Here is a 20,513-nt window from a genome sequence, read left to right as displayed (position 1 = left end):
GGACGTACTAACAAACGTCTCAAATCTAAAACTTACCGCAATGTCGCCCGTTCTGTCGTTCTCGATGCTTCTGTGTGTTGGCTGACTACAAAAGACAATGAATGGGTAATGGAGATGAAGATGTTAGGTTGGACCAGTGGCGTGACACGTTTTCATCATATGTAAAATAAGGATACCCGCGATCGATATGAAGTTACACCGATCCTTAAAAAAGACGATGGAGACATCTTCGGTTGTATAGTCACGAAATTCGCGCTAACGAGAAATCACTCGCCAACATTGGTCTGAACATCGAAGTCGATGGTAAACCGACCAGAAGGTCGGCAAAACAACTGTAGCCTGATACGCTGGATGGCGATTTGAAAGCCTCGTGACTACATCCAGATCAGGTATTGATAGAACCAAATGACGGAACCGATCACAATGAACCGAACCCATTTATGAAAGGGACAGAGATTGGAAAAGTAGGAGGCAGGAATTCATCCCTCTTACTGAGAATATGTTGTTACCAGGTACTCTGCATTGCAGTGTAGGGTTAGAAACTTTGAAGATTTGATTCCTTCCGTGTCTAGAACCTAAACTTATGTCAAGCACATCTTATAACCTCTTCCATCGTCCCTTCTTCCCCCATCCTTCAATACTTTAAGAATCTGCCTTCAATTGGTTCAAGCCATATATATTTTTCCCTGATTTTCATCTTCAAGCTACATCTTAATGCTCGTCACTAGCTTTCCATAGTGTGCGTCCAGCTTTAGACACCCAGGGCATACCATTTACACCTATTGGCTTATCATGTTCACCACCTGCTGAGTGCTCATCCCTTCAGACCAGCCAGGCGGATTATGAGAAACTTGCCTACCATTCACTTACTATGTATCTATTTTCGTTAATCCTACCTCTATTCATTCAATCCCAAATTTCACAATTCTTTGTTGGTTTTCAATTTTGGTATTAACTTCATAATTGAAACTAACATTTAGTTATGTTTATCAAACTTCCAAAATTCTATCATTTATTCTAACTTCGAACAGCCTTATTTTTCCACTCTATTTTTCTTCCAATTTACATTGACGATTTAACTATTGCATTGCTGTAATTTCTGAATAGTTAAAATATTTCTATATCAATCAGTTTCCAGCTAATCTATCTGACTCCCCATCTAATTCTCTTGCCCTACCAATATCTTTTTTCCTACCCTTACCCATCATTACAATTAAGTTAAAGTCAAATTCAAGATACAAAAGATCTTATCTAATTTCAAATTAAAATCCCTTACTTTCAAATTCAAATATTCCAAATTCTAGCTATACCTATATGATTCACCACCTATTTCTACACCAATAGGATAATAATCCCATCAGAATTCAATTTCCCCCGCCTTACTCATTGTTCCATTTGTAATTAAAATTATAATTTAAGAGCGAATTCATTTAAAATTCACTATTTAATCTCAAATTCCACTTCCATTTGTTTCCATTTTTCGGTGGAAAATTACATAGCTAAGGACGTCAGTTGCGTACCAAAACGTTCTGACGAAATGTCAGATCAATGGACGAACAAAGAGAATAATCCATTAAATCACAATAAATAAAATCACAAAGCATTTCCTAAATTTCGATTTCGAAATCATTGAAATTCCATTCTAACAGATAAACACTCAAATTCAAAAGGAATGACATTCACTGGCCTTTCGGCGTGGTCTTAACGAGGTTCAAGATCACCATGTGATACCCAGCTGTGGTTTTCATTTGATTATGATATTTCAAATTTTACCGGTAATTTTATCAATTCTTTAACCATGATCCTAATCAATGGGTTGAATATAATACGTCCTTGTCACATATCCTTGTCTTCGCTTTCGCCAGCAATCAAATTGTCAACGGAAATTTCAACGTCCTCATCACATGGTTGCCACAGCTTTTATATCAGTAGTTGCCAATGTATTATGAATTCATCAATCTAATCTAATCTTAATCATTTATTTCGTTTTAATTTAAGGTTATGGCAACTTCTTGAGTTTACGTTCAAGTTCCATTCATTGAATTATGTTAAAAACCATGAAGTGAATAGTAAAAAAAAAATTCTTTTGTATTGTTGAGTTTAGATCATGATAAGCGGTCCCCTGGCCCGATGGATAAATTAATGCAGAACCTGGCCAACGTGGCCTTGTGGGGTGGATTTATTTTGCCCATGAACTAAAATGCGGCAATGATGGCGTCTCGGGCTGCGGTGTCTGTGACGACAGGGGTGGCAGCTGCTGCGTCCGTAACAACAGACGTGGCGGCGACGGCGACGAGTCTATTTTAAAACGGCAGCGATAAAACGCACATCACACACTCGGGATTTGCATCACGGAATCTTGCTGGCACCGCGAAAGGCTTCCCAAGATCTCCTCAATTTTCATTCAATCCCAAATTTCACAATTCTTTGTTGGTTGGTGTCCGGATAGCTCAGTGGTTAGAGCACTAGGCTGTCATACGGAAGGTCGCGGTTCAAATCTCACTGGTGGCAGTGGAATTTGCATCGTGATTTGACGTCGGATACCAGTCGTCTCAGCTGTGAATGAGTACCTGAGTCAAATCAGGGTAATAATCTCGGGCGAGCGCAATGCTGACCACATTGCCTCTTAGTGTATGGTTACGGTCTTGACTCAAGTGCTCTAACACACTTGAAGGCCCTGATCCAATATGGATTGTTGCGCCAACGGTTATTATTATTATTATTTGTTGGTTTTCGATTTTGGTATTAACTTCATAATTGAAACTAACATTAAGTTATATTTATCAAACTTCCAAAATTCTATCATTTATTCTAACTTTGAACTTCCTTATTTTTCCACTCTATTTTTCTTTCAATTTACACTGACGATTTAACTATTGCATTACTGTAATTTCTGACTAGTTAAAATATTTCTATATCAATCAATTTCTAGCTAAACCTATCTGACTCCCAATCTAATTCTCTAGTGGCGCGGCAGGATTCGCGACACCAGCGGACAGATGACGTCACCGGCGCTCTCCACTCAGTTCAGACCTCGCTACAAGAGGGAAGAACAGAGTAGGTGACGAGAAGCGTCAGATAAAAAATAATAGAATAAAAAAGAAGACATTGTGAAAAGAACGAGTTTTGTGCAGAAAGAAAATAATTACAGACGGAAATCAGTATAATTTCCAATATCTCGGAGTTACTTTTTTGAAATTGAGTATTGAACTTTGTTAAATACAAAAACTTTGTTAAATACGGAAAACATGTCAGAAACCTATTTCGAATTATAAAAGAATACAAGCTCCTAAATTGGTGACCCCGGAGCGACCATCTCCGCAGCAACCAAAGCACCAGCTCAGCCACCGTACCACAGAATAATCGAGAAAATTGAGGAGATCTTGAGAAGCCTTTCGCGGTCCCAGCAAGATTCCGTGATGCAAATCCTGAGTGTGTGATGCCTATTTTATCGCTGCCGTTTTAAATTATTCTGTGGTACGGTGGCTGAGCTGGTGCTTTGACTCCTGCGGCGATGTTCGCTCCGGGGTCACCAATCTAGGAGCTTGAATTCTTTTATAATTCGAATTAGCTTTCTGACATGTTTTTCGTATTTAACAAAGTTCTTGTTTTAAGAATGATGGGGTCCTAAGTCCGCATCAACTTAATGCTGGACTGGACCAAATGGGAAGCAACTTACTCCCTCTTTCCTGGTCCACGGACCCCTCGCTTAGGGCTTGCACCCAAACTTCTCAAAAAAGTGAAGCGATGGCGGCTTTACGGTTTCTTACCAGGGCAGAGGCAAATCGATCGACGATTTCCCAAGTATGGGATTACGATCAAAATTTTAGTTCATAGGTAAAATAAATCCACAACACAAGGCCACGTTGGCCAGGTTCTGCATTAATTTATCCATCGGGCCAGGGGACCGCTTATCATGATCTAAACTCAACAATACAAAAGAAATTTTTTTTTACTATTCACTTCATGGCTTTTAACAATTCAATGAATGGAACTTCAACGTAAATTGAAGAAGTTCCCATAACCTAAAATTAAAAAATTAAGATTAGATTGATGAATTCATAAAACATTGGTAACTATTGATATAAAAGCTGTGGCAACCATGTGATGAGCACGTTGGAATTTCTATTGACAATTTGAATGCTAGTGAAAGCGAAGACAAGGATATGTGACAAGGACGTATTATATTCAACCCATTGATTAGGATCATGGATAAAGAATTGATAAGATTACCGGTAAAATTTGAAATATCATAATCAAATGAGAACCACAGCAAAGACCACGCCGACAAGGGCGGTGAATCTCATTCCTTTTGAATTTGAGTGTTTAACTGTTAGAATGGAATTCCAATGATTATCTCCTCGAAATTCAGGAAATACTTTGTGATTTTATTTATTGTGATTTAATGGATTATTCTCTTTGTTCGTACGTTGATCCGACATTTCGTCAGAATGTTTTGGAACGCAACTGACGTCCTCAGCTATGTAATTTTCCACCTAGAACTGGAAAGAAATGAATGAATGAAGTGGAATTTTAGGTTAAACAGTGAATTTCAAATGAATTCGCTTTTAAATTATAATTTTAATTACAAATGGAACAATGAGTAAGGCGAGGGAAAGTGAATTCTGATGGGATTATTATCCTATTGATGTAGAAATAGGTGGTGAATCATATAGGTATAGCTAGAATTTGGAATATTCGAATTTGAAAGTAAGGGATTTTAATTTGAAATTAGATAAGATCTTTTGTATCTTGAATTTGACTTTAACTTAATTGTAATGATGGGTAAGGGTAGGAAAAAAGATATTGGTAGGACAAGAGAATTAGATGGGGAGTCAGATAGATTTAGCTAGAAATTGATTGATATAGAAATATTTTAACTATTCAGAAATTACAGTAATGCAATAGTTAAATCGTCAGTGTAAATTGAAAGACAAATAGAGTGGAAAAATAAGGAAGTTCAAAGTTAGAATAAATGATAGAATTTTGGAAGTTTGATAAACATAACTTAATGTTAGTTTCAATTATGAAGTTAATACCAAAATTAAAAACCAACAAATAATAATAATAATATCCGTTGGCGCAACAATCCATATTGGATCAGGGCCTTCAAGTGTGTTAGAGCACTTGAGTCAAGACCGTAACCATACACTAAGAGGCAATGTTGTGAGCATTGCGCTCGCCCGAGATTATTACCCTGATTTGACTCAGGTACTCATTCACAGCTGAGACGACTGGTATCCGACGTCAAATCACGATGCAAATTCCACTGCCACCAGTGAGATTTGAACCGCGACCTTCCGTATGACAGCCTAGTGCTCTAACCACTGAGCTATCCGGACACCAACCAACAAAGAATTGTGAAATTTGGGATTGAATGAAAATTGAGGAGATCTTGGGAAGCCTTTCGCCGTGCCAGCAAGATTCCGTGATGCAAATCCCGAGTGTGTGATGTGCGTTTTATCGCTGCCGTTTTAAAATAGACTCGTCGCCGTCGCCGTCGCCGTCACGTCTGTTGTTACGGACGCAGCAGCTGCCATCCCTGTCGTTACAGACACCGCAGCCCCAGACGCCATCACCGAAGCACCAGACGCCATCATTGCTGCCGCAGCCTCTTTCGCCGCCGGAATCGTCTGCACCATCGCTCCAGAGTTTGAAGCCGTCGCCGTCACTGCAGCCCGCGCCGTCAAAACCAGCGTCACCGCCGCAGCCGTTGCCATAAGCATCAACAAAATAGATACCGCCGCGTTATTATTAATAATTTCATTAAAATTTTATGTTTGAAAAAAAAGGCCGTGAGAATAAAAACAAAATCGCCGGAAGAGACAGCGTCGAGGCGTTTTCATCGGCAGCTTTTCGCTTGTTCTCCGCTCTTTTAGCGAGCTTTTTGCTTTAAGGTGCGTCGGTGGTGTCGCTTTCTTTTTTTCGCTCGTGCGTGCATTTGTGAGTTCGGCCTGTCGTGTCGACTAGATCAGTTTCACCACGTCTTCGCTTTAACACTCGCGTCTAAAACAAGTTTTCTTTTATTAGTCAAGATGTCGATCGACAACAAAGGCGCGGCAGGCCATCAAACCCGCAAGTGACCGCCCTCGCCGTGCGCGTCCCTCCGTTTTGGCGTCTGAACCCCGAACTGTGGTTCGTGCATTTGGAAGCACAGTTCCAGATGTCCGGAAACACAGCGGACGCGACCCGTTTTAATAACGCGGTGGTCGGCCTGGACGAGGAGTCCATCGTGGTCGTGTCTGCCGTAGTGAAATCGGCTTCATATTCACTGCTCAAGACCGAACTAATCAGGCGCCTGTCAGTAAGTGAGTCAGCAAAATTGGATCACTTGCTGGCAAGGCTAACGTTGTGAGATCCGACTCCCAGCCAATTGCTGCGCGAAATGAAGCAATTGGGTGGGAGTAAGATCGACGACGAATTGATGAAATCCCTTTGGCTGCGTCGGCTCCCGGGAGGCACCCAGGCAGTCCCCGCGTGTGTCTCAGGTTCCTTGGAGGCACTGGCAGCTGCGGCCGACGATGTGCACGAGGTGCACGTACGCCCGACCATAGCGGCCTTTCAACAGCCATCGGACGAGGTGGGCGACTTAAGCCGCGAAATAGCCGCCTTATCAGTCAGTGTGGCTAAGATGCGGGCGACGCTGGGCGCTCAGCGTTCGGGCGCCAGATCACGAGCTCACTCGCGGTCTGCCACTCGAAAAGGGCGATCAGGTAGCAGGTCGTCAGGACAGTCCACGGACCGAGGGATTTGCTGGTACCACCGCAGATTCGGCGATAAAGCCACTAAGTGTACAATCCCTTGTAAATTCACGCCTGCCGCAAAAAACTAGGTCCGCGGGGGGTCCTGGCGACGGCCACCCAGAACGCAGCGCTACGTCGCCTAACAATCATCGATACGGGTGCGGAGGTTTCGTTTCTTCCCGTACGCCGGCAACATCAACTATTTCCACAACCGCTCAAACTGGCGGCAGCAAATTCCTCCTGCATAAACACATACGGGTATAGGCAAGTGGACATGAGTCTTGGCTTGCGTAGGACGTTTTCGTGGCGTTTCATCCTGGCGGATGTCAGCTTCCCCATACTAGGCGCAGACTTCCTGTGTCACAATGGATTGCTGGTAGACTTGCAAAACAAGTCTCTTATAGATTCCACGACCAACCTTAATTCTTTGGGACAAATGGTATCTCACCCAGGTAATAATCTTTCCGTTCTTTTAGAAGACATTACCCACTCTCTCGTTCGGGCACTTCTCCAAAAGTTCTCGAAGGTGCGTCCTCTACCATCCCAGAAACTGGCTATTGTACGGAAAGAGTTTGAACAACTCGTTCAACAGGGTATCTGCAGGCCCTCAAACAGCTGTTGGTCTTCCCCACTGCATATGGTCCCTAAGCCAAACAGCGAATGGCGCCCATGTGGGGATTAGAGAAGGCTAAATGCACAGACTGTTCCTGACCGATATCCAATTCCACTCATCCACGACTTTGCGCATCACCTCGCGAATTGCCGCATCTTTTCGACCTTGGACGTAACCAAGGCTTATCACCAAATCCCAGTAACTCCTGAAGACATTCCAAAAATATGTACACCCTTTGGACTCTTCGAGTTCACCCAAATGACTTTCGGATTGTGCAATGCGGCGCAAACCTTTCAAAGGTTCATTCACTCAGTCCTGCGAAACCTCCATTTTTGTTTCGTATATTTGGATGATGTTTTGGTCGCTTCTTCCATTGAGTCTGAGCACTTAGCCCATCTCCAGTGCGTTTTTCAACGTCTCCTTGAGGCCCGTTTAGTCCTAAACGTTGAGAAATGCCAATTTCTTCAAAAATAGGTCAGACTCCTCGGCCACTTCATTTCCCCTGAAGGAATACAGCCCGAACCAGACAAGGTGCAAGCTATAACAGGCTTCCCGCGTCCAAAGACAGTGAAGCAGTTGCGGAGGTTCTTCGGCATGCTAAACTTCTACCATCGTTTCCTGTCCAAGGCCGCCCATCACCAGTCCGTTTTGAACGCGTACTTGTCTGACCCCAAAACTAAGGACACACGAGAGATCGTGTGGTCTGAAGAGGCTATTCGCGCGTTTGACAAATCCCGTCAACAACTGGCCGAAGCTACACTCTTGGCATTCCCTCTGCAAGATGCACCCCTAGCCGTTTTTGTTGATGCCTCTAACATCACAGTAGGTGCTGCTCTTCACCAAAAGGTGGATCAAGTTCGGCAGCCGTTGAGCTTCTTCTCGAATCAGTTGAATTCCGCCACCCAATACTCGTCCACACCTGTCTGTGCGCCCAAGGAACTGGACACGTGTACGCACGTCCCCACCAGGACGTGCGTAGACGTGCCGTCCGAAAGCTGCTGCAGCCTCCTTATGAAGGCCCGCACCGCGTTCTCCAGCGGGGAGAACATTTCTCCCAACCCGAGATCGGTGGACACAACAAGGCGGTCTCCCTGTCCAGGCTGAAGCCCGTGTGCATTCCTAAACAATGGCGCGTTCGCTTCAAGGACTGATGGGGAACACAGTTCCGGATTCGGTCGCTGAAACCCCTCGGTTTCATCTGGGAGCGGAGTGATGTGGTGCGGCAGGATACCAGCGGACAGATGACGTCACCGGCTCTCCACTCAGTTCAGACCTCGCTACAAGAGTGAAGAGCAGAGTAGGTGACGAGAAACGTCAGACAAAAAATAATAGAATACAAAAAAAAGACAGTTGGCAGTCATTGTGAGAAGAACGAGTTTGTGCAGAAAGAAAATAGTTACGGACGCAAATCAGTATAATTTCAAATGTCTCGGAGTTATAATAGAAGTACTTTTTTGAAATTGTGTATTGAACTATGTTAAATACAAGAACTTTGTTAAATACGAAAAAAATTTTAGAAACCTATTTCGAATTATAAAAAAATGCAAGCTCCTAAACTCTTGTCCTACCAATATTTTTTTTCCTACCCTTACCCATCATCACAATTAAGTTGAAGTCAAATTGAAAATTCAAAATACTTTAATTTCAAATTAAAATCCCTTTCTTTCAAATTCAAATATTCCAAATTCTACCTATACCTATATGATTCACCACCTATTTCTACTCCTATTATTGCATCAGAATTCACTTTCCCCCGCCTTACTCATTGTTCCATTTGTAATTAAAATTATAATTTAAAAGCGAATTCATTTGAAATTCACTGTTTAACCTAAAATTCCACTTCATTCATTCATTTCTTTCCAGTTCTAGGTGGAAAATTACATAGCTGAGGACGTCAGTTGCGTTCCAAAACATTCTGACGAAATGTCGGATCAACGTACGAACAAAGAGAATAATCCATTAAATCACAATAAATAAAATCACAAAGTATTTCCTGAATTTCGAGGAGATAATCATTGAAATTCCATTCTAACAGTTAAACACTCAAATTCAAAAGGAATGACATTCACCGCCTTTGTCGGCGTGGTCTTAGCGAGGTTCACGAGCACCATGTGATACCCAGCTGTGGTTCTGATTTGATTATGATATTTCAAATTTTACCGGTAATTTTATCAATTCTTTATACATGCTCCTAATCAATGGGTTGAATGTAATACGTCCTTCTCACATATGCTTGTTTTCGCTGTCGCTAGCATTCAAACTATCAATGGAAATTTCAACGTGCTCATCACATGGTCGACACAAATTTTATATCAATAGTTGCCAATGTATTATGAATTCGTAAATCTAATCTAATCTTAATCATTTATTTCGTTTTAATTTTAGGTTATGGTAACATCTTCAATTTACGTTCAAGTTCCATTCTTCCAATTAAGTCAAAAACCATGAAGTGAATAGTAAAAAAAAAATTTCTTTTGTATTGTTGAGCTTAGATCATAATAAGCGGTCCGCTGGCCCGATGGATAAATTAATGCAGAACCTCGGCAACGTGGCCTTGTGTGGTAGATTTGTTTTCCCCATGAACTAAGATTTTGATCGTAATCCCATACTTGGCTATTCCTAAAGAGATAATTTTCCCTCGGCTTTATCACTTGAGTAGAGGGACTTGAAATTTACCCACATATTGTGAAAGTGACTCTACGCGGACCTCTAGATGCATTTCCACCCTGTCCAGTAGGCTTCCGTAGCAAGAACTAAAATAAAAAGCGCTTTTAGGAAAGTTATGGTAGGACACGTGTTAACCTATCTATGGGCCACTGTCTTTGAGGCAGAGGTGGTTATTTCTCAATCGAAAGTCACCACGATTCTGTCTCGATTGCAGGAATATTAATCCTATCTAATTAACGAGAACGTCAAAACAAAATTAAAAATCTGCTCCACCCACCTTCAATCCGATTTGCCTATTGTCTGCTCTCTTCCGCTACTTTCTATTTGGTCAGTTCAGTCGCCTTCTTCGCTTTCCAATGCCGCATCCTCTAGTGCTATTTTTCCGAGCAATGCTTAGCCCTTTCGCCTTTGTCCATTGTTTACCAGGTTTGGTGCCGGATTTGCGCACGATTTTTCACACACTTTACTACATGCTGCCTGTGGTCACTTTTTGTGTAAACACAAAACCTTATTAAAATCGGTTTACCGTCTGTCTGTCTGTCTGTCTGTCTGTCTGTCCGTCTGTCTGTCTGTCTGTCTGTCTGTCCGTCACACGCATTTTTCTCGGAAACGGTTATAGCGATTGACACCAAATTTGGTAGAAAGATGGGAACTGTGAACGCTCACGCATACAGTGAGCTACATCCTTTTACGTCGAATTTAAGGAGGGGTCCCCATACATGCAAAAGGGGGGTGTAAATTTTTTTTGCATCAAATATAGTCATGTGGGGTATCAAATTAAAGGTCTCGGTTAGTACTTTTCGAAGCCGGTCTTAGTTTTGACATCTGTTGGAAAGGTGGGGAGTGCGGGGGGTTGAAAGTGACCATTCCTTTAAGGGGGCCATTCTCAGAAACTACCAAACCGAAAAATCTGAACAAAATCAGGAGGCTGCCACTATATGGTGCCTGGGCTCCGAAATACCTTCCATACTGATATCTGTACAAATAAAGTTAATAATAGTATATTACCATAATTTTTAGTAATTGGCTGCAAAACCCCCCTTAAGTTCACGTTAGCACCATGAAATTTCGCAATAATATAGGCTATACCATAGAGCACGATCTCACCAAGTTTGGTTGAAATAGCACTATTACTAACAAAGTTATAATACGTCAAAGTTGTCGCTTCCTTGCAAATTCAAGACTATGAATGTCAATATCATCCGAAAGTGAATATTCTCAGATAATATATGCACTTATTACGTGCTACGTACTAAGAAATACACAAAACCTTTCGTACCTGAAGCGCCCAGCTTCCGGTTTCCCGACTTGTTATTTATGTGATCTGTCGCTGTCCGCTTATACTTTGATAACTCTTTCCATAATTTCTAATCATTAATTCTCCCAGTGTTAGACATTGAACACATATTATTTTTATATCTATCTTAAACATTTATTAAAATGAGGTGGCTATTCCAAGTGTTTGGTCTGCCCGACCTTCTGTGATTTAACTTTAAATGGTGTATTTATTCTACATGCAGATCTCGACAAAATTTATAGTTGGAAAAGCAACATATTTATATAAGAAAACTGCGCTTGCATCTAGAGCACGACAAGACTTATCTACTTGCTTATTCTGCCTTATTCTAATTTTAATACTTCACTTTGTAGCACCATCTATCTAACTCAGCATCCAGTTCCCATGTCCTATCAATATTTCCTTTCCCGCCGCGTTTAATCACCATCATAATTAAGTTAAACTCAAATTCAAATTGAAAATGATATTTCAATTCTAGCTACACCTATACAATTCACCCAATAACTCCATTTCTATTATTAGATCAGAATTCAGTCTTTTCGACCGGTTTTGTCACTCATGTGAACGCTCTTTCAAATTCAGGTACGCACATTATCAAAATAATTCCACGCGGCCTAGGTATCCTGTTAAACAGTTTCCTCAGTAGCATTTGGTTGCGAAAACTCCATAAAAGTTGTTTTATTCAAAGTTATCGTTATCGTTATCAACGAGCGCCTCAAACTAGATCAACCTACCTTCTTCCGGTTTTGCCTGTTGCCTGCTCGCTTCTCCCACTTCTTATTTCGCGCTATTCAGAGTGTACTTGTATTGTGCGCGGCTAGTATCATTAATTTTATTCCCGTTATTTCTCTTTTAGCTGGTTATTTATTTGTAATGTGCATTTATATATCTGTATATTCTTGATATTCTCCATTTGCTCATATTTAATAGAAGATGTAAATGGTCTCCTATCCTCGCTCCGACCGAACTAGTTGGCCCATGTGCAGAAAGGTCGCATCGCCCGTGGAAGGTATGGATTTCGCTTCTCCCAGCAATTTTCCATTGAGCCTGAGGCGCCAGCAAACAGGGCACACTCCTGCTTTTATGGTGAGTGATATCCAATCTACTCCCAACGACTCAGTAAATGATTCAATCTTTCTGGTGGGGATTACAACCTATTTTCTACATTGATGGCTGGCTTCACCCGCGGATATCAAACTGTGACTATTCCTTCTCTGCTTTTCGTCCTGAAGAAATCATCTATTAACAACAACAACTATTACCTGCTCATATATATGTGTCATCTCATTTCCGTGACGTTAGCATTTATTTATTTCAGAAGCGTCCAAAATTCAATCATTAACCGTGCTTAAAACTTTGCTATTCCTCAACTCTATCTTTCTCTCAATTTACACTAACCATTTAAGTACTGCATTACGGGAATTTCCACCAAATTAACTATTTGCCTATCCATCAATTTCTAGCTAAATTTACCTAATTCGCCATCTGAATCCCTTATCCCGCAAATATTTCCCTTGCCTAAAGGATAAAATTGGGGAAAGCAAAAGGACCTACCGACATCCTAACTGAGTTCTAGAAAGCGAAGAGCGACGTACTAACAAACGTCTCAAATATAAAATAAGGATATCCGCGATCGATGTGAAGTTACACCGATCGTTAAAAAATACGAAGGAGACATCTTCGGTTGTATAGTCACGCAATTCGCGGTAACGAGAAATCACTCGCCAACATTGGTCTGAACATCGAAGCCGATGGTAAGCGACCAGAAGGTCGGCAAAAACAAATGCAGCTTGGTACGCTGGATAGAGATTTGAAAGCCTCGTGACTACATCCAGATCAGGTATTTGATAGAACCAAATGACGGAACCGATCACAACGAGCCGAACCCATTTATGAAAGGGACAGAGATTGAGGAAGCAGGAGGTAAGAATTCAGCCCTCTTACTGAGAATATGTTGTACCAGGCACTCTGCATTGCAGTGTAGGGATAGAAACTTTGAAGATTTGATTCCTTCCGTGTCTAGAACCTAAACTTATGTCAAGCACATCTTATAACCTCTTCCATCGTCCCTTCTTCTCCCATCCTTCAATACTTTAAGAATCTGCCTTCAATTGGTTCATCCCATATATATTTTTCCCTGATTTTCATCTTCAAGCTACATCTTAATGCTCGTTACTAGCTTTCGATAGTATGCGTCCAGACACCGAAGGCACACCGTTTGCACCTATTGGCTTATCATGTTCACCACCTGTTGAGTGCTCATCCCTTCAAACCAGCCAGGCGGACTATGACACACTTGGCTACCATTCACATACTATTTAGCTATTTTTTTTAATCCTACCTCTATTCATTCAATCTCAAATTTCACAATTGCTTGCTAGTTTTGAATTTTGGTATTAACTTCATAATTGAAATTAACATTATGTTATGTTTATCAACCTTCTAAAATTCTATCATTTATTCTAACTTTGAACTTCCTTATTTTTCCACTCTATTTTTCTTTACACTGACGATTACTGTAATTTCTGACCAGTTAAAATATTTGTATATGAATCAGTTTCTAGCTAGCTCTATCTCACTCCCCATCTAATTCTCTTGTCCTACCAATATTCTTTTTCCTACCCTTACCCATCATCACAATTAAGTTAAAGTCAAATTAAAGATTCAAAAGATCTTATCTAATTTCAAATTAAAATCCCTTACTTTCAAATTCAAATATTCCAAATTCTAGCTATACCTATATGATTCACCACCTATTTCTACACCAATGGGATAATAATCCCATCAGAATTCAATTTCCCTCGCCTTACTCATTGTTCCATTTGTAATTAAAATTATAATTTAAAAGCGAATTCATTTGAAATTCACTGTTTAACCTCAAATTCCACTTCCATTTCTTTCCAGTTCTAGGTGGAAAATTACATAGCTGAGGACGTCAGTTTCGGTCCAAAAATTCTAACGAAATGTCAAATCAACAGACGAAGAAAGAGAATAATCCAATCCATCACAGTAAATAAAATCACAAAGTATTATATTTCCTGAAATTCGAGGAGGTAACCTTTCAAATTCCAGACTAACAGTTAAACACTCAAATTCAAAAGGAATGACGTCCACCGCCTTTGTCGGCGTGGTCTTTGCGAGGTTCACGAGCACCGTGTGATACCCAGCTGTGGTTGCCACTTGATTATGATATTTCAAATTTTACGCGTAATTTTATCAATTCTTTATCCATGATCCTAATGAATGGGTTGAATACAATACGTCGCTTTCGCCAGCATTTAAATTGTCAATGGAAATTTCAACGTTCTCATCACATGGTTGCCACAGGGTTTATATCAATAGCAGCCAATGTATTATGAATTCATCAATTTAATCAAATCTTAATCATTTATTTCGTTTTAATTTTAGGTTATGGCAACCTGTTCAATTTACGTTCAAGTTCGATTAATTCAATGATGTTAAAAACCATGAAGTGAATAGTAAATAAAAAATTTCTTTTGTATTGTTGAGTTTAGATCATGATAAGCGGTCCCCTGGCCCGATGGATAAATTAATGCAGAACCTGGCCAACGTGGCCTTGTGTGGTGGATTTATTTTGCCCATGAACTAAAATTTTGGTCGTAGTCCCATACTTGGCTCCCAACCGTCACCCAACATAACAGAAAACAAAAACAAAACAAATCTGATACTTTGAAACCATGCTACTGTTCTTGGCCGTGACTTTCTGCCGGCGGTCTGTTGTTAATTTGGATTAGTCATTTATTTACAAGTCATTTATACACAAGAATTTTACGTGGGTTAGTGATTATTATTTAATATCATTAATTTACAATACAATTTCGGATCCAACTATGGGTTTTCTGTTTTTTACATGGGAATGTATATACGAGAGGTCTAGACTGAGGAATTTGCGGGTGACGCGGTACCTATAGGATTTGTCGATTCTTGACCCCATCTCCCGTGCTGCCGATCCGCTGTTGCTAGATGGCTTATAAAGGTAGGGTGATCGTCATCCCTCTTTCGCTTCTTTCTGGCCAACCATACCCAAATTCCTACGATAACGGCCCCTACTAATAACCCTGCCAAAGTACAACCGTGGGGAATGTATTGTTTGAACACATTATCATCATTTATTACTCCATCGAGTTTTCTCTTTAATGTGGCTATAATGTGCTCGTTGTCCTGGACGAGACTGATCTCGGTTGATGGAAGATTAAACCGAGGGGTGACTGTTTTATGCACCTTTGTCCAGTTTACTGTGATGGCTCGTGGAATCTCTTTTATCTGGAAGGGGACCTCGCCCATGGTACAATAGTCGAGCTCTACGAGAGAAACAGGAAACCGAATTTCTAACTGAGTGTCATTACAAGTGATTGGTATTTTATCAACTTGCCTTTTGAATATCAGTCCTACATGGGGGCTAATGCGACCGATGTAGGTCTCATTGCTCCACCGCGTGGTCGAACACCAATCCTTTAATTGTTGGCCTCCCCGTATAATTTCCTTAATACATGATGGTCCAGAGCATAACAATTTTGTCTCATATAGACGAGGAAGAATCTCTGTAGACTCTTCCTCGAAGAAAAACTTGTCCGCATTGGGCCCAACGAATAGGATGCGGAATGGCGTCGTTGTCCCCAAGTCCCAAGTGTTATTTTCAGAATCTGGAGGGGTGATAACTGGTACCTGTTTAAATTCCTCCTTATACGCAAGAGGAATTGTATATTCGATCGTAACAAGATCATTCTGAAGCCATGCAGACACTGGATTAACCTCGAATACTCTTTCTGGCTCATCTTGTTTCGGCAGGACTACCCCAGGGACCTCCCTATTAACCTGGCTTATAAAAGCCGCCAGTTCCTTGGTGGGTCGAATTTTTCGTAATTGCTCATGTTTGGCGACGATTTCGCTAATCAATGTTTTAACTCCCAGGGAGAACTCCGACAGCTCCTGCCTCAACATTTCTTTCCCCTGTTGCTCCATTAGCTGATTTATCTGGTTCTCCACCTGATGGTACTCTAGGTCCGTGATGTTCAACGTCAACGGTGCGATTTTTGTCTGTTGATGTCTAAGAGCTTTCACTTCCTCGCGAATAGCTACGTCTCGATAACTAAGGTAAGCTACTGTCCCCGCCGCTAAGAGACCTGGGATATACTTGGCACCTGTTTTCAATAAACTACTTGATATAATGGGGACTATACCAAAGGACCGCCTAACTCGGTTGACCTTATAGGAAGCGGTCAACCGTCGATTAACATCAGCGACTTGCAGTTCGCTTGCAAGTTTCAGCTCGTTGCAATGTTCTTGGACTTCCTCCACCATCTGCCGCTCACATATCCTATGGAACTTTTCCAACTGTTGCGATATTATGTCGAGATCACGCGTGAGGTTTACTGAGGTTGCAATAGTGTATTTTAGGTCAAATGCCTTTACCTGCACTAATCCCAATTCCAAAACTCTGGTTTCCAAGACCGGGTCCACTGCCCAGGACACCACTGTGGCGGGCATTAGGCATATATACAGCAGAGTGGTCACTTGCGCCAGAGACCACGGCTTCCATCCTTTTCCGCTTCGCGTTCGGGAGGGAATGTTAGGTGGAACCCTGTCCGGTTCTAACGCATTATCATCTGCCTTCTGCGTTTGAGAGGGCTCAGCTTCCTCTTCTGGAAGGAGGGGAACGAGCTGATGCACGGCCCGATGTATACTGTCCCTACCAGCAGTTTTTAGTTTTACTTGACGGATGGTGCCCTGTAGATCTGGAAAAACTTCTAACACTCGCCCGGTCTTCCAATGTAATGGCCTGTGACCACTTTCTTTGATTAGAACAAGTTCAGCTGGCCTCAGTTGCCTACTGGGGGCCTTCCATTTATACCGCTTCTGCAGATACCCCAAATAGTCAGTCTCGGATCTGGATCTGAAGCCATTTTTTGGTTGCTGGGAGACTTTCATTTAGACCTTCCCCAGCCGGAGGCAACAATAGGCTTTTTTGAGTGATGAAATGTGCAGGAGTTAGTACCTGTAGGTCATGACTATTATCAGCCAGCGGATACAATGGTCGGCTGTTTAATATTGCTTCTCATGTGCAGACGGTAGGTTGAAGATTTTCATATGTCAGGTTGGAAATTGAAGGCATCCGCTTTATGTAGTGTTTTAGACTCCCCATTGCTGCCTCAAACAGCCCTCCGTAGTGGCTGGCTCTTGGGGGGTTGTGATGCCATACGATCTGACGCTGAGCGAACCTCTCCTCGCATTCGCTGGTCAACTTTCCCCCGGCTTCCCTAAGCACTTTGGAAGCCCCTACTAAATTTGTGCCGTTGTCGGAGCGAACCATTTTCGGCTGGCTTCGCCGGCTTACGAACCTTTGAAACGCAGCCAAAAATGCATTTGTGGTAAGATCCGTACAGAGCTCTAAATGTAACGCTTTAGTAAACATACATACGAAGACCACTATGTAGACCTTCATAGATTTTGTGGTCCGTAAATTTGATGCCTTTATTTGAAATGGTCCGCACAGATCGGTTCCCACATTTTCAAAAACAGCGGATGGCCTGATTCGCTCGGGAAGGAGGTCTGCCATTTTCGGAATTATAGTGGCTCCTCGCATTCGAACGCACCTAACGCATCCCCTAATCCACTTCTTCATCCTCTGTTGCAACGCTGGAATGTAATATCTTTCTCGAATGATAACCCATTGTGAGTCCTGTCCCACAATGTTGGTGAAACTTATGAACATGTTGAATTATGAGGTCAGCTAGGTGACACTTCCCGAGAATTATAGGGTGTTTCTGCTCAGACGGGATGAGCGCCTGCTCTAATCTTCCTCCTACTTGGAGAACCCCAGATACCTGATCGACAAAAGGGTTTAGCGTGGACAGCCAATGGTTTTTCTCGATATTCAATCCCTTCTGAATTCTGAAAATTTGCCTCCCGAAGAGTAGTTTTTGTTGATACCTGACGACTGCCCACTCCGCTTGCTTCAACTCCTGGGCTGAGAACGTACCGGAAATTCCCGATCTCCATCGACGGCATCTCGCGATTGTGTTTATCAATCGAGGTAAACTTGAGAATCGCTGAATGAAATCTGGTTCAGGCGCAGGCTCGGAACCAACTTCTGCTAGATGAGTCACTGTTTCAGCGCCAGAACTGACGACCTCCGTGCGAGGGAGTTCCCCTTGCAAGAATTGCAGTCTATGGAACCACAACTTGTGAGCTACAAATTTCCGGGGACACATGCCCCTAGATGCACAATCTGCAGGGTTATGGCTTGACCTAACGTGGTGGATATCTGTGGGTGACAAATACTTATGGATCGCAGCTACTCGTCGCTTAACCAGTTTGTTTTCGATATCCTTCCGACTCCGAATCCAGCAGAGAGCCACTTCGGAATCGATATACGCCGTGAACTTTACTGGGCTAGTCCCTAGTTTTTTATGGACGTCGTTGAACAATTCGGTTAATAGTACTACACTTTCCAACTCGAATTTGGGGATCGTGCATCCTTTGGAACTTATACTCGATCGTGTCTTTAAAGGCGTGACGCGTCCTCGGGCTGCGATCAACCGCACGATGTAACCCGACTCAATTTTGCGTTGGCTATAGATGACCGCGGCGTAACCATCACCTACTAGCTCCATCTTTTCATCCTTGGAGGTGTGTCCACTCCAACGTGGAGCCCGAATTTCATTCACGTATTCTAGGGATGAGAACACATTTTCTAGTTGCCTTTGGGACGGTTCCTCAATAACGTCACCCCAGTCGTAACCTTCCTGCCATAAACCTCGAATTTCTATTCGAGCAGTCAACCAATAGGATCGAGAATAGAAGCGGCTATACTAAGCACTCTTCGTTTGGTATACCCAACATTTAAAATTGGCTTGATGCTGTACAGGAAAGAGTCATCCCTGGGGCTATAGTGTAGGCCAAGGATCTTAAGATCCTTATCTGCCTTATCAACCTCAACATATGAACTAATTCCGTGACTTTCGTCAATATATTTTAGAACTTCAGGGCAATTAGTCGCCCACTTCGTTAGCGGAAGTTTGCCTTTTCCTAGAGTTTCTGTGATTTTACGGATGACCTCTTGAGCTTCTTTTATACTGGACGCCCCGTACAACAGATCCTCCATATAGAACGCGTTCTTGATGATCCAGTTGACCTCCTCATCAGGAGCATTGTCGTCTGCCACCTGGTGAAGCGTTCGAATTGCTTGCCAGGGTGGACAGTCTAACCCGTAGGTCACCGTTTTCAAGTAAAACTCTCTTATCGGTTCTTCAGGCTGTTCCCGCCAGAGAATCTTAAGCCTGATCTGATCATCCGGTCTCAAAAGTATCTGCCGATACATCTTAGTAATGTCACTAGAGTACACATACGCAAACCTGCGTATTCTAGTGAGAAGGTCGAAAATATGGTTTTGCAACTTTGGACCGGGATGGATCATTTCGTTAAGGCTCACACCATTTGATGTTGGACTGGAAGCATTGAAGACATTCCGCAATTTCGTCGAAGTGGCCTCTTGGGGAACCACGCTTAAATACGGGATATAATATACCTCGCCGCTAGTGTCAGACTGTTGACCCTTTTGAACTTCAGCCATGTGGCCCAAATTAAAATATTCTTTCATAAACTCATCCGATTTGAGTTTGTGGTCTTTGTTTTTCAACCACGTTTTCTCCTGACCGAGATAGTGCTGCACAGTCTTGTGGTAGGAGTTTCCTAGTTTAATATTATCTTGTCGCCACGGGGTCGGTACCACGTATCGGCCATCATTTTTTCGGTAATAACCCTTTACGAATAGGTCCTCACAAATTTCGTCATCTATGCGACTAGAATCATCTCTACTTAGGGGCACATCCCAAAAAGCCCTTAAGTCCTGTTCCCATTCCTTGATAGTGACATGTGTTGAGGTGAACTTCGATACCGAAGATTCCGCCGGACCAGACACAATCCATCCCAATTTCGTGTTCTGGAGCAGGAAACTATCTACGGCTTCTACTCCATTCACGAAAAGTTGTAAAAAGATACTAGACCCCAATAAAACTGAAACGTGAGATGCCTGTTCCGTTACGAGGTCCGCCAACTTCTTCCCTTGAAACAACGCCTTTACTTGCGGCGGTACCTGTAGAAGGGAACCTTTAGTTACCCGTCTGACTACTAGCGCTCTAGTGCTGACCTCGGAACCATCGTCCAATTTAAG

General features: G+C 42.2%; 1 long non-coding RNA gene across 2 annotated transcripts; it reads left to right on the top strand.

The window, feature by feature from the left end:
• Positions 1-13,894: 13,894 nt before the first annotated feature.
• On the top strand, positions 13,895-14,822 carry LOC119661570. Of its 2 annotated transcripts, XR_005250593.1 has the most exons (4): positions 13,895-14,144; positions 14,225-14,329; positions 14,393-14,670; positions 14,729-14,822. It is a non-coding gene; the product is annotated as an uncharacterized LOC119661570 (long non-coding RNA). The 2 variants fall into 2 exon arrangements; XR_005250592.1 differs by having other exon boundaries at positions 13,895-14,329.
• The last annotated feature ends 5,691 nt before the right edge of the window (positions 14,823-20,513 follow it).

This window comes from Hermetia illucens, chromosome 1, assembly GCF_905115235.1.
Source record: "Hermetia illucens chromosome 1, iHerIll2.2.curated.20191125, whole genome shotgun sequence".
In the NCBI taxonomy this organism is placed as follows: domain Eukaryota; kingdom Metazoa; phylum Arthropoda; class Insecta; order Diptera; family Stratiomyidae; genus Hermetia; species Hermetia illucens.
This window is presented reverse-complemented; position numbering and strand designations above follow the sequence as displayed.